Source organism: Echinops telfairi, unplaced genomic scaffold (assembly GCF_000313985.2).
Source record: "Echinops telfairi isolate 266 unplaced genomic scaffold, ASM31398v2 ScPeMD7_7468;HRSCAF=8506_0, whole genome shotgun sequence".
NCBI classification, from domain to species: Eukaryota; Metazoa; Chordata; class Mammalia; order Afrosoricida; family Tenrecidae; genus Echinops; species Echinops telfairi.
In genome coordinates this window covers 30,849,831-30,865,079 of record NW_022111369.1, presented here as the reverse complement: position 1 = coordinate 30,865,079, position 15,249 = coordinate 30,849,831, and positions in this window count along the sequence as shown.

Below are 15,249 nucleotides of genomic sequence, written 5' to 3'. Positions count from 1 at the left end.
GCAAGAAGAGTACAAATAGTCATGTATTTTATATATTCTACATAAGCATGACTTAAACCAAATAAAATAACTAATGTTCTTTGGAGAACTGTAATCAGAATAAAGAGAAATTTCTGATCATCTATGGTTTCTGTACTTTCCTCTAGTTCTTGTCAGTTCTTTTTCCTCCACTGATCTTTTGGGATCTGAAGGTTATTTTTGCCCCATCAAGTACTTTCGAAGGCGCAGCGTCATTGGATATGTTGTATAATGTCTAGTTGAATTGACCTTCATGTTTGCTTTCCATTTTACATGATATGATCTTGTTGAAGCGCCTTTCAAGCGCCTGTGTATTCATAATTGTAGGCTTCTCAGTTTAATGAAGACATTTCAGCACTGTTTTCAGTCAATAAACATCAAAATTGGTGAAACGAATTTGTTGTCTTATTTAAAATAATTTAGATCAATGTGCTTATTTTGGCCGCTCATTGAAAATGAATAAAAATAGATGTTTAGAAAGGAATTGAGAGTAGGCAATGACGGGGAGGTCTGGGGGAGTATTGTTTTTGTTGGGAAGGGAATGTTAAGGATTGAAATAGAGTGATGAAAAATGCTCTGTTCATACAGGTATTCAAAAGGAGAGTATTAGCTGGGAGCTCTTGAAATGAAAACAGGGAGGGGGAAAGAAAACGAACACTGCCTTGACACCACTATTTGTGATGGTTCTTTGTGGGTATGCATATCACAGTTTTGGTCAAGGATGCCAGGCAGTAATATCCACTGGGAAAGTGCCTTGATATTAACACCTGGCAACCCCAAGTAAGGACTGTCAAATTATTCCAGCTGGATGGCATTCGAAAAAGATGTTAGTGAGACGGCAGGACTAGGGTTAAAGTAAAAGGTGTGTGTGTGTGTGTGTGTGTGTGAGAAAGAAGGAGTGAATGAGTTTAGTGTTAAAATACCTTTAGTATTAAAACCTAGCTTTATGCAGCTAAGATTGGATTATACATTTTGTCGCAGAAACATTTAAATTATTTGATTTTAGGATGCTGCCTCAAACCTGGCAGAGTGGATGTACTGGGCTAATTTTCTAAAATCCTGGTCTTTAGCATGTATCTGTAATAAGATTTTAAGGACTCACACTTACCGTTAGGTAAGAGACTGCAGCATGAAGAGTCCGATTTGCCCTTTACTGTTGGGAAGGAAGAAATTGCTGCTGTTTGGCACTGCATTGAACTCTAAAAATTGGAACTATTTAAAAGTTTGAGCAATTCTTTGGAGAATGACATTTACATTTTCGTATATGTAAGCTGCCATTAATACAACGTTTTAAAATTTTTATTTAAAAACGAGTAAAGAGTACAGGGCCTATAGGTAATACAGGCTTTCACTTTCTTTTTTAAACTTCATTGTGAATTTAGTTGTTTTGCAAGGCAGATCATCAATTTTATATTCAACAGCCCATCAAACCTCCCAGTAATGCCTCGTTTCCATCATATTTTTGTTGCCCATTTCCCCTCTGGTTGAATATTGTTTTCCTCATCCGAGATAACACCTGTCTACCCTGTGGCCACAGGAGTCCTGGTGTATATTGGTTACACATTGGGGTTTGATCTGCATGGTCGGCAGTTAGAAATTACCAGCGCTCAGGGGAGAAAGATGGGGCTTTATGCAGTCACAGTCTCGGAAAGTCAATAGGTCCAGTTCTACCCTGTCTCATAGCATCACTGAGCCAATGGCAGTGAGTTTGGTTTGGCTTTGTCCCTCTACCCTGTGACTTCCTCTCTCCACCCTTTCCCACCCCTGATAACCATCAAAGTCTTATTTGTTTGTTTGTTTTTAGTGTGAGGACAATTTTTTGAGTTTTCACTAGAATATTTATGAAGTGTGCAAAATGATAATAACTACTATAAACCAGAGGTAAGAGTAGACAATCTTCTCAGAAGAGGAATTTCCAGCACCAGCTATAGTAGAGAAAAACCAGATTAGATAGTTAAGATACTTTTAGAGTACTACTGTATCACTAAATAACTTTGCATTCATATTTGCTTTTTTATACATTTGTTAAAATGTAAGTTACATAAGGGCAAGCCCAAAAGTATTGCTTATAAAGTCAAATACACCTTTATTTAAAATACCAAATTTGAAGCTATTGTTTCTTAGCATATTGCCATGTACATCTATACATTTCTGAACATGGTATTTAAACTTCCTCAAAGAATTCTTGAGCTAGTCAGTTTACATTGGGTTCAAATGGCAGTTTTGACACCCTTGAGGGACTGACATTATGTTCCTTTTTTATGTTCTGAGTTTGGGGTACAAAAGTGTGAAGGGGCAAAATCAGGGCTATAGGGTGGAGGAGGTAAGGGTAGTTTTTGTTAACCTTGCAGAATGAGTAGGAGCATTGTTGGGATGAAAGAAAATTTCTCAGACCAACTTTGCTTAGAAGTTGAATGTAAAGATCAGCTCATTGAGCTAGCCAATCTTCATGCAGTGATTTTAATACCTATTAAACTGAAACTTGGAAAGGCTAAGATGTTTGCTAAGCTTAAAAATGCTGAGCAATAGGAGGTGTTGACTTCAGTAGATATTAGACCAAAGGTAATTTTATGGGCTTCTTCCATTAGTTTCTGGACTTCAGACACAATTTGGCTGTTATTGTTGATGGTCTGCCCTGTGGGCTAATTTTTGAGGTCTTCTTAATCTCTTCATAACACTCGATCTATCCAAACACAATTTTATGTGGGGCAACATTCCCATAAACTTGGTGCAAAACTTCAATCATTTGGGAAGATGTCCACTCAAGTTTTGTTAAAAACTCGATTATAGTTCTGACCTCTACTGTTTGATTCCATGGCACAAAAAAATACCCTGAATTTTGAAGGTACCCCATCAAGACTAAGACTCATGGATTCCTGAGAGAGCTTGTCTGCAGCCATTCACTGTTCACAGAGACATGTTGAACAGGTTTTGTTTGGAAAAGCCTCTGCATGCATGAACTGGAATCTTAATAGCTTTACTTATGGACTTATAAGCATCAGCTCTCCTCCCACATATTTACTAGAATAAATAGTAAAATTTTTTTAATGTCTATATAACAATCTTGAGAAATTAAGTGATATTATTTCCAACTTATAAATGAATAAAACAGATGGGCCATAATTTATTCAATAGGGGCCAGAGCTGTAATTTGAATTGCTATCTGCCTGGTTCCCAAACCTGTCCTTTGTCTATTGTATTCCCTAAGTCTATGGACCTTGTGCTTTCCATAGTTTGAGAAATTACGTGTTAACATAAGCTATACTCATGTCCATAGTAACATGAATGATAGGGGCCAAACCTGATTGCTTGCATATTTTTGGCCCAAAGACTTTTTTTGGTGGGGGGGGAAGGGTTGGGGGGAGGGGTAATATCCTAATCCAAGGAGAGGTAGACCCTCCCTATCAGAACATGTTTTGCCAGGGTGTGTCCTCAAGCTTTTGAAAGCATTTCTCAAGCAAGCAAAAGAATATGGTAAATTTGTTATAACGATCTTAAAGCTAAATAGGTGGAAGCTAAACAGGGCAGAAGAACCCTGATGGCAGAGTGGTTAAAGTACTCAGCTGCTGACTGAAAGGTCAGTAGTTTGAACCCACCAACTGCCCTGTGGGAGAAAGATGTGGGTGGCAGTCTAATTCGGTAGGGATTTACAGATTTGGAAATCCTTTGGGACAATTCTATTCTGTTGTATCTGGTCATTGAGACAGAATCAACCATTTTGAGATGCTTAGTGCTATTTTAGGATTTCTGGTGGTTGGCATTCCTTTGCAGAAGACATTTGTAATTCATTGCTCTTGTTTATTCATTTCACCAGTACTATTTGTCATTGAGTCGATTTGTTTTCTTGGTGAGCCCATGGGTCAGAGTAGAACTGTTCTCCATAGGGTCTTCAATGACTAAGTTTTTGGAAATAGATCCCTAAGCCAGGTCTTTCTTCTGAGGTACCTATGAGTAATTCATGATCTTCTCAACTTTCATGTTAACAGCCAAGCACAGTAACCATGTGCACATGACCCAGGGACTTCTTGTTCACATACACTAGTGCTTGAAAGATGAGATTTTTTACTAACCGTATAGAAAAAATACTTCTGAGACAGTCGTCTGGAAATTATTACTGTTAGAAAGACAAGAACATTTATGGTGTTAAAAAATCAAAATTCAATAGAAATTCACGTATAAGGCTTATTCTGAGCAGTTTTCTATGTGTATACATGGGGCGACCGTGGAAAAGCGACGTGGAAAAGTAGGCTAGTTAAGATGAGACTTAAAAAGAGAGGAAGGAGGAGATAACATCATCTGTTTTCAAATCTTGACATGATTGTTTGAATCTTTTACTGAGGTCAACTAATAGCACATGATTAGGTGGTCTCTGGCCTGGCAGCTAAAAATTTGGCTCTTCACCCACCTGCAACTGTATGACCTTTAGAAAGTTGAGGCCAGGGTCCTTTTTTCCTTGAACCATGATGTAATGGTTTTCTCCATGTCGAAGAGCCCCGGGGGAGGAGCGGGAAGAATGGGATCAGTGCTTTCTTTGGATCAGGCTTTTTTAAAAGTTAATATTTGGTTTTGTGGGTAAGACAAATCCTCAACATCAAAAACCTATGTCTGCTATCAATTTTGCTCTCAAAATAGTTTTGTGGAGGTATAAATTCAGTAGAGTATTTTTCTCTAGCTTCAGGAAGCTCGTGGGTGAGTGTTGGTGGAACCATGTGTTGGGAGGTTTAAAAGATGTGCTTACTGCATTCCGGTAAATTAGATTCTCAGATGCCTTTCTGTACTACAACAATGAGCATGATTTACCCCATTTGGCTGTGGTGACCTGATCAGAAAATCTGAAATGATAGGAAGTGTTAAGTCAGCACTAGAACAATGAAACTTGCCAGAAGGAAAACTGATGGTGAAAATCTAAGTTCGTTCTCCTAGCTGGGATTTGAGGATATTTTGATTCCAGCGGAATATTTTGATTCAGCTTCTCTCAAGGTAGATGAGGATTAATACATACATATAGTTGCAGTCTCAGAAGCCACTGGGGCCATGCCACTCTGTTTTATAGGGTGACTATGAGTCCGACTTGACTTGAAGGCAATGAGTTTTGAGTTTGGTACGTAATTGCAATTGCCTTTTCAATTCAAATCAATACAAGGTATAAGCCTCTTAGGTCTCTCTAATTGTTTTTATTTTAAAAGCAAATTTGGGTGAGATTCAGAAGAGAAGTCACACCAGTTTATAGCCTTTCCACCAAGCAAGCAGATAGATACATGCCTTTGCAATGTGTCTGTTGCCATGGTTAGGAATCAGGCCACCTTTGTTAAGTTGCTTACAACTTTCTCTACCCGGTTACTACAAATTGTCCATAGGGAAAAATAAGCCAGAGGTAAAATTCACTGTTAGAATTGTGTTAAGCCTAATACTGAGAATTTTCATGGGCCTTGTGAATTTAAAAGAACGGCAGGCATTCTGATCTCAAGTTGTAGGAGAAATTAAATTTGTAATTCCTGAGTCCATTAGTTGAGTATACTTCTACCATGTGTTTGGAACACTTATTCTTACCTTTTCTGAAGTTAAATGTCACTTTATATAGTTAGGAAAAAAATCTTACCCCAAAGAAGCCCTAAAAAAAGAAAAGAAAAAAAACATTATCTTCAGTCTGTTAAACTGGCATGCTGAATGTATTATAATGGCATAAAAATATAAACTTACCCCCAGTTGGTTCAAAATAGAAGAGATCAACTGGAAGAACAAAATTCAGTGATTACTGCTGTCAATGGGTTTAGTTTTAAACTTATTTTTTGATTTGTCTGATACATTTGAAGTTATATTTTGCGTGCCAAACTGTTTTTGTTGAAGAATTAATTCTACTTTGCTGCGTGTTTTTTGTGTGTACATGGTGTATTATAGATTTTAAAATGACTCCATTTCTAGATTTAAATTTCTTCACAGAAATGTTTCCTTGTAACTGTCTTGTAAAGTTGTGCTTTATTTCATTTCCAAATTCACTGGCCTAGCAAATTTTTCCAAATTGTTGAGTTAGTAATTTGCATGATGAACTAAGTTAGGTCTTGAACAAGTATTTTTAGTAGGATTTATAGATTTACAAAGCAGAATATACTTACTGTTATAAGGTCATTAAGTGTCAAGACCTAAAGGAAAAACAATCAAGGAGCTGTAATTAAACATTTTATCTGTTCTCTCTTATACGTTTTATTTTAACTTGATTAATGAAAGCATAAGGGGCCTTGATGGTGTAGTGGCTGCACTGTGATCTGCATGGTTAGCAGTTTGAAACCACTAGCTTCTCTACCAGCGCAAAGATGGGAGCTTCTATTCCTGTAAACAGTTTCAGTCTCAGAAACCCACACGGGCAGTTCTGTCCTATGAGTTGGCATTGAACTTGATGGCAGTGAGTGAGTGAGTGAAAACCTGCTTTTTAGAAATAATAGCATTTATTTGCCGGTAAGGTCCATATTCACGAATATTTTAACACCCTCCATAATGTGTGCCTCCTCCAAGCCTACTCTATATGAAACATCTTTTCCTTGTAAGTTCCAAGCAGCAGGAATTTTCTGGAAAGATTGTTAAACATATGCTTGCTAGGTAGGGGTGGGGCTGGGGGTGGGGATCTTGACCTAGGGATCACTTTTTTTATGAAAGAGAAATTCAAATTCATTTTCTATAATTGCAATCATGGCATCATTAAAAACTTTGAATTAATATGCTATCCTCACTGCCTTCTAGCCAATTCCAACTCACAGGAATCCTGTAACAGATTCTGAAGCTATAAATCTTTACGGGAGCAGATAGCTTCAACATTCTCTCGAGGGGTGGCCTGTGGGTTTGAACTGCCAACTCATGGTAAGCAATCAAACTCTTATTTGACATTGCCACCAGAGCACCTCAATTGCTATAATCTGCATGAGTATTTGGTTTGTTTCTGATTCAATCTTGTATGTAATTATCACTCACTGGGTTAAATCCTGTCCAAAGTTATATTAAAACAATTGTACCATGACTAATTATATTTTATTAGGGGTGAATTTTCCTTCAGTAATGATAGATGCAAAGTTGACTTTATGAATGACCTGTTTTAATTTTTAAAAATATAGCAGAAAAAAGGAATCATAGCAGAAAGTTTAAAGGTAGCTCCACAGTAGCAGAGCCCTGCGGGCACAGCTGGAACTTGCTTCCTCAAATTATTTGGATTTAAAACATGTTTTTTCCCCCTGATTCCCTGGGTTTCTTCCACAAAATCAAGAAAGATTTCAGTTCTCAGTCCAGTTTAAGGGGTATTTAAAGTGAAATTTGCACTTTAAATTGCCTTAAAGGAAATATCAATAATTATCCCCCAATTAATTAACCTTTCATTCATTTTTTTTCCTTTCTCCTTTCATTCTTGGTATTAAATCCCTCTCCAGTTAAATCTAAAGACTTTTCCAAGTTCTTGGTTTGGATTTATTTAAATCATTTGTTGAGAAAGGCATAACTATCATTACCTGATTTGGATCATAGGGAAATGGAAAAGGAAAAGGGATCGGAATCTACAAAAATTAAAATGAAAGAAGAAAAGAAAATTAATTGTGAATATTGAAAAAAAAAATTTCAACCATCTACCCCAACCCCAACCCAAAACCTAAGTGTGTTTCTATCATGTGGTAGAACTCTCGTGACCCTATAGAGCAGGTAGAACTGCCCCCATAGAATTTCTAAGGCTGTAAATCCATCATTTATTTATTTAGTTATTAAGTGTCAGGCACTGATCTAGATGCTGGTGATTTTGAGACAAGACACTGTTGTCAGTGAACTCACCTTTTAGTTAGTGGAGTGTAGATTTGACCTCGAAAATCCACTGCCATTGCATTGATTCGGTTTATAGTGACCCTATAAAGGGTTTCCTAGATTATAAATCTTAATTGGAGCACAGTTTCATCTTTTTTCTTTGGAGCAGCTGGTGGGTTTAACTGTCGATCTTGTGGTTAGTAGTCCAAATACTTAACCCAAATCATTCTTTACTCATGGGACCGTGTATTGTCTTGAAGGAGTCAAACCTGAAGTGGTTTTGAATTGCTGACCCTGTAGTTAGCAGTCCAAAACACTACAGAGCCAGGAACCTCTCAGCTCCCAGCCAACAAGTTGATGCAAATCCATTAGTTTCTTTTCCTGCTTTTTAATACTATTCTGCCATCTGGTGGAAGGAAGAGCTCCTGTATCAAGTATTTCTGGTTCTTTTTAAGGTGATTCCTAAATTCCAATGATAAACAGACACCTAACATGTGTATCATTTTATAATAAGTGCTACCCAATTTCTAGAATCGAGATAGTCATTATAAATTTAGGGACTTAAATTTAGCAACGAAGACATTGTAAGAATATCTTGTGAAAACATTAAAGAGAAATAAATGGTTTTATAACTTCACTGTCAAATTTCCAAATGCCTACCCAAAGAAAGACAAGCAGTTTGAAAGGAAATATAAGCAAAGGGAGGGTATTTATTACATTTAGATATCAAAGCAAAACTACATGAATCATGTTTGTATTTTCAAAGTATTTAGGGGACTCGGCTAGGAAATTTATATGTGCTGTGAGCTTTTCAAAACATCATTGCTTAACTACTGTCCACATTTAACACGACACTGACCTGCACTTCAGTGCAGCCTCATTGCCTCCATCAACCTTGCCTTGACCTTTTCACATCTGTGCTCATGTGTTGCTGTCTACTCTGCCTGCGATGCTCCACCCTACTCCTCCTCCACCAGGACCTAGCTCTGATCAAGGCACCTTTTTGAAGTTGTCTTCAACTCCCAAACAAAGTCTACTTTGTTCTAGAAGTACATTACATAGCATTTTAATCTATGGATATCTCTTCATCCATCAAAGAGCCCGGTGATAAGTGGTTGTGCATTGGCCTGCTAAGTAATATTAAAACAATTATACAGTTACACTAGGTCAGCAGTTTAAAATCACCACCTGCTCTGAGGGAAAAAGATGAGGCTTTCTAGTCCTGTAAAGAATTACAGTCTTGGAAACCTACAGGGCCAGTTCCATCCTGCCCAATCTTCTACCTTCTCTTAGAGGGTCAGTATGAGTCAGCGTCAACTCAATGGCAGTAAGAGAAAGCTCCAACCATCAGAATCTGTTTCACTCTTTACATTCTTATCACTCAACATGGAGCCCTAGGTAGCATTATGGGCTAAGCATTGGACTGCTAACTGCAAGGTTTGAGGTTCAAATCTACCAGCCACTCCACAGGAGAAATATGTGGTTATCTCCTCTCAGAATGATTCACAACTTCAGAAACCCAGTTCTCCTCTGTTGTATAGGGTCACTATGAGTCAGAATTGACAGGGTGGCAGTAGATATCACTCAACTTAGATTCTATTATATATCAGACACTTAGTACACATTAACAGAGGGAGCGTTATCTGGCTGTACCAATAGAAATGTTTTATATAGAATATAGAATAAAGGTAACATCCAATATTGTCTTGCCTTTATTGAAGAAGTGCTGTAAGAATACAAGTATTAAGAGAGCTTGGAAAGGGTCCAGCATGAAGAGCTAAGTAATTACATTGTTTGATGCAAATTATTAGGGAAGAAGAAGCAGTAATGACAATTATAGAAAGACATTGGGAATATTCAGGGAAATTTGAGGGAATATTTGCTAGCTCCTTGTCACACTCCCCCACAGGGATGGGTATGTGAACAACTAATGCCTAGTGCCGAAAACTTCCCACTTCTGTATCAATATTTGGAGGATGTCATAACTATCAACCAACTAATGAATATATTCGGCAACTTGAGATTCCCGGTGCCCGTGCTTACCGGGGGCAGTTGTGGAGGTGGAGGGAATGGGACCTGAGGGAGATATGGTGGTACTTGCGGCGGGTAAAAATTAAATCTCTGTAGAAAAGAAACATCATGTCAGTCATCACAGGCAATTCTAAACTTCCAGAGGATCAATGTGATATTTAGAAATATAGCTAGAAGCTTACCTGCTCACTGGAACTTCCTCCAGATTGCCCAAACTTGTAAAACAAAAACAGCAGCAAGGCCAAGCAATATATGTCAATACATTATTCATCAAAAAGAAATGTTACTCTAAGTGAGAGTAGATAACAGCCAATGGAGACATTTTATCCAATGACTTAGAACACCAAACACTTTGTGCCTTTGAAGATAAGAGTGCTTTCACTTACATTCCTTGAGATTAATTATATACTGCATGCCTTTTAATCTTTGGATCAGCAGTGTTCTCTGTTTTCAGTATTTATAAATTCAAAGTGAAAGGAGTATGGAAGTAGAAATTAAAATTTTCCATGTCTCCAAATGCAACAATTGAAAGTTCTCTACTTCTTGGAAAACAGCTTTGCTATGAATATGCAGAGGAGATAGTTTCTTGTCTACTTGGTGCCTTTCATGCTTGGATGATGATAAACACCAATTAGACTCATAGAGCTTGTGCAGCTACAGGAGGTATGGAGATAGTCAATTGATGATAAAAGTGAAGTTAATGGCTTTCTGTGTCCCATGTATTCTGAGACCACCATTATAAGATGCACTATTATATCATCCAAAAAATGATGGGTGGGGGGGTTGGCAGAAAAAGAACCACATATATGGAGGGTTTAATAGAATACTGTTAATTTCATGTCTTGAGTTGAGCTGTGTAATTATGTATAGTATGTTTCTTTAAAAAGCAAACAAACACAAAATTCTTCCAGATTCTTTATCCTTCAAACCTATATAGTGGTCTGAGTGGCTTAAAAAAAATAGGAGGAAAAGTAAAATGGAAATGAACTAGAATCTTTAGTGACGAATTTATCTTAAACAAACAAATAAAAAATGCTAGTGTCAAACTGGTGTAGTGGTTGCACGGTGGCCTGAGATCTGCAAGGTTGTCAGTTGGAAACCACCAGCCACTCCATGGGAGAAAGACAGGGCATTCTACTCCAGTAAAGAGTTACAGTCTCAGAAACTCACAGGGGCACTTCTACCTGTCCTACAGGGTCTCTATAAGTCAACATATACTCGAAGGCCATGAATTTTTATTTATGGTCAAACTGAAAGACTATCACATGGTGTTTGTAAGACACATCTCAATGTCAGAGATGGTAAAATATGAAATAAGTATGTATTAGAATTCATGACGTGTGCCACAACGTTTTCAGGAGCATATTAATCTAAAACAGGCAATAAAAATGTTTTAAACTTTCAACAATACAAGCCACCTTGGAACCAAAGTTTTGTGCTGTGAAGTAGTACAGTGAGTCTGTTACTTAGTGGCTCTGTATGTGAATGTAATTGCTTATTCAATTTTTCAAAAACTGGACTTAAGAGAATTTATCTGTATTCTGGATCCATATATAATTCACATATGAGTGTTGTTTTTGCATTCCTTTACTTAGAAACCAACCTAGTTAGGTTGGTTTTTTGTGAAATTAAATAGCTAATGAAATGGAAAGTCCATTAATGTCAGAGCATTTTCACAGAAAAGCCTTTTATGAAAAGATGAGATAATTTGGAGTTAAGAGGCCATAACTTCAAAGTTAAATTGCTTATCTAAGATCTGGGCCACTGAGAAATACTCAAGGCCAGAACAGTGGTTTTGTCTGAGAACTTTGTACGTTCCAGGTCTGACTCTTAAGTGCTTTGGCCACTCACTGCCATCAAGTTGATGCCAACCTTATAGGACAGGGTAGAACAACCTCTGAGTTTCCGAGACTGTAACTCTTTATGGGAGTAGAAAGCCCAGTCTTTCTCCCTCGAAGCCACTGGTGATTTTGAACTGCTGATCTTGCAGGTAGCAGCCCACTATGTAACTACTCTGCCACCAGGGTTCCTTCTACTTTAGTTATGTGAGGGCCATAAATGCCCTTAGTGCTTTGGGTGTGTTTGATCATCCTCACACATGAAAGCATTTTTTTTTTTAAAGACAGGAAAGCCATGAGTTAGTTCCTTTCCTTGCTCAAGGTCACACAGCTTATGGTTAGGATGTGGAATTGGCGTCTGTCCTTGAAAGAGCCCTGGACTGAGGAAGAGTGGTGAAGTCCTAGTTCCACAACTGCGCTGGATTCCACATTGCTCTGATGTGAAACAGAACGGGGCATAGGAAATGCCTTCCCGTCCCCAGTTCTAGCTCTCATCACTACCCTGAATTGACAACTCAGAGGGGTGTACTCACAGGGATGGGTAGAGCGATGGCAGTGCTCAAAAGGCAGGCCAGGACAAAACGGTTCATTCTGAAGGAGGAGCCTGGAATTGAAGAATGAGGAAATCACTGTAGTTGTTTTTCTACATCCAGTTCCCATTTTAAACAGACTAATTAGAGGAGGTGAAACAACAGCTACATTCTGCTTCCAGATTCAGGTTTGTAGCGCCAGAACAGTGGCTTTAAAAACTTCGAATTCTTAGAATTCTCTAGCTCCTAACATTGCCTACCACTTCCTACTGCTCTGTGTTCAGCCTGTATGTGATTGGTTCCTGAAGTTATTCTTAGGCATGAATCTTCCGACACCAGGATCTAGCACGATTGGTTCAATGGAAAGCAGATTTTTACGTGATATGCCAATAAATCCAGCTTGTACCCCTATGAGCTTTACTAGTTTTTCATATGTCCTGAGGGCGGTTACTGAAAATGATAGTTATATGAGAAGCATCTAACAAAATGTAATCAATGGATACAGAATAAGCACAGCATGAGCAGATTCAACAAAGCAAAAGAACATGGCCAAAAAAAAAAAGACCATGGTCTTTATTGGTCTGTTGGTTCTGAAAGCAAGTTTTTGTTTTGGAAATCATATTTCTTTCAAATTGACTTACCTTGTGGATTTCAAATCAAATCACTGTACTTTAGAATTGAATGTAGGGAGAAAAAAACCAAAATTTCATCATATTTCATCATCATATCAAGACTTGCCTCCAGCTTCTGAAGCAAGTTCGATTACTTTATGTATAGATTACTCAACTGTCATACATACCACATTTGAAATACAACTCATTTATTTTAGTGTCCAAACTTACCCAAGGTATCCTTTTTTTCTGTTCCTTTTTCATATTTCTCTGTGCATCTGCCCACCCACCGCCTCACTTCCCGTCAGGACTTATCCTTGAATTTCTTTCTTTGTTAAGTGTGCTTATTAGAAATCATTAAATTATCCAACACAAGACTATATCACATTCCTTTACACAGGGCACGAGAATCAGTTCAAATTATATTGCATACCTCTTCAATTACCTGTGCTTTGTATGACCCTCTGGATATGGAATTCCAGAAGCAGTGTGATCGCTGAGAACCTCCGTGAACATCTATTTAAACCCTATTACTAATGCCTTTATGGCCATGGAGTATTATGAGTCACAAAACTCAAAGCTAAATTGAATAATTGACTCTAGACTAGGAAGTCCTACTTCTAAAATGTCAGCAATTATATATATAGAGATAAGCTTAAAGACTGATCATTGAGATCATAATTTCATCTCCTGACTTGGGATGAACATAAAAGTATTACCACAAATAACTCATAATTAAAAACTGTCACTGGCAAGAATATTAAAGTGCTTCTACAACAGCTCATGCAGACAGCTGTCAACACAGGAACCTTAACTGATGCCAAAATGTCAGGTGTGGAATTTTATCCAGTATTAAATCGTATTTTTCATGTTTTAAAATAAAAATTATATTTTCAAAGAAAGTACTTTTAGCAAATATTTTGGTGGTGTCCTTAGCATTAAAATAATTTTTAAAAAATTCTTTTATTTTTTGGCATTAAAATAATTTTTAATGTTCCAAGTTTTTTTTTAAAAAAGGTTGCTTTCAGGTAAAATGGTAAATTAGGCCTAATTAATACCTTTGAACATAATTTCCTAGTTTGTAACAAGGTGAGTTCTCATTAATTAAAACTTCTCTTCTTTGTAGCTACACATGAAACCATTCTGAAATTTGGAATGATTTGTAGAATTACCCACTGAGTGGGGAAAAATATAAATTATGCTTAATTTGATTTTGATTAATCAAATTGAATTGAAATATTTAGAAAGACCTAATGTGATATGCTTTTGGTGAAGAACAAGGAATTCATTGAGCCAAGAAAAGCAATAATGCATACAAATTTGAAGATAATCAGAGATAATCATTCTGCTAAGAAACTTTCTTTTTTCTTCTTCAACAAAATGGGTGCATAAGTAAATGTGGTCAAGAAAGCTGATGGTGCCCAGCTGTTAAAAGATATAGTGCCTGGGGTCTTAAAGGCTTGACATTAAATAAGCAGCCATCTAGCAGGGAAACAACAAAGCCCACATGGAAGAAGCAGCGCATCCTGTGTGATCCTGACGTGTCAATGGGGACAGGTATCAGAAGTTCAAAAACAAGCAACCAAGTTGATATGAAGGAGACAAAGTGGAGACCCCAAACCCACTTTTAAGATAATGGGACAGTTGCTCACAGAAGGGCCACATTGGATGAATGATATATCCAGAGTGCAGTACAGCACTGATGAAACACATAACTATCTTCTAGTTCTTTAATATTTCCTACCCCCACTGTTATGGCCTTAGTTTTACCTCACTAATCTTGCTAGACCTGAGTATGTACACTTGCACAATCACGATCTTTCAATGCAGGAAAACCAAGATAGATAAACCCCTCAGAAACAGTAATGGGAGTAACGATTTCCTGAGGGGACGGGAAGCGGGAGTAGGAAGGGGGAACCGATGGCATTGATGAATATATAACCCCATTCGAGGGGAACAAACAACAGAATTGTAGGTGGATGAATACATTGGATGGTATAAGATATGGCAAATATAATAATAATATATAATATATTAAGGGTTATGGAGGTGATAGGGTGAAGAAGCCGGGGAAAGGGGTGCTGATATCAAATAGTTCAATAAGAAAAAAAAATGTATTGAAAATGATGATGACAGCAATTGTACAATTATGCTTGATCTAATGGAACTGTAGATTGTAATATTAATCTGTAAGAGCTAATAAAATATTGAAAAATTACTTTCCTTTAGTCTCATTTAGATACATTTTATGGTGGTGCATTCTCTCAGTAACCACCACAGCTAAAGCTCTTAACAACCCCAACATCATCAACTACTACGTATTAAAAAATGAAACACAGCTGCATCGATACTCCCTGTCATCGATGATAGCAAAATATGTTAAAATGATTTATTTTCTTTCAGATATTGGAAGTGGACTAAATTGATGGGCCCTTTTTAAAAAAAAAA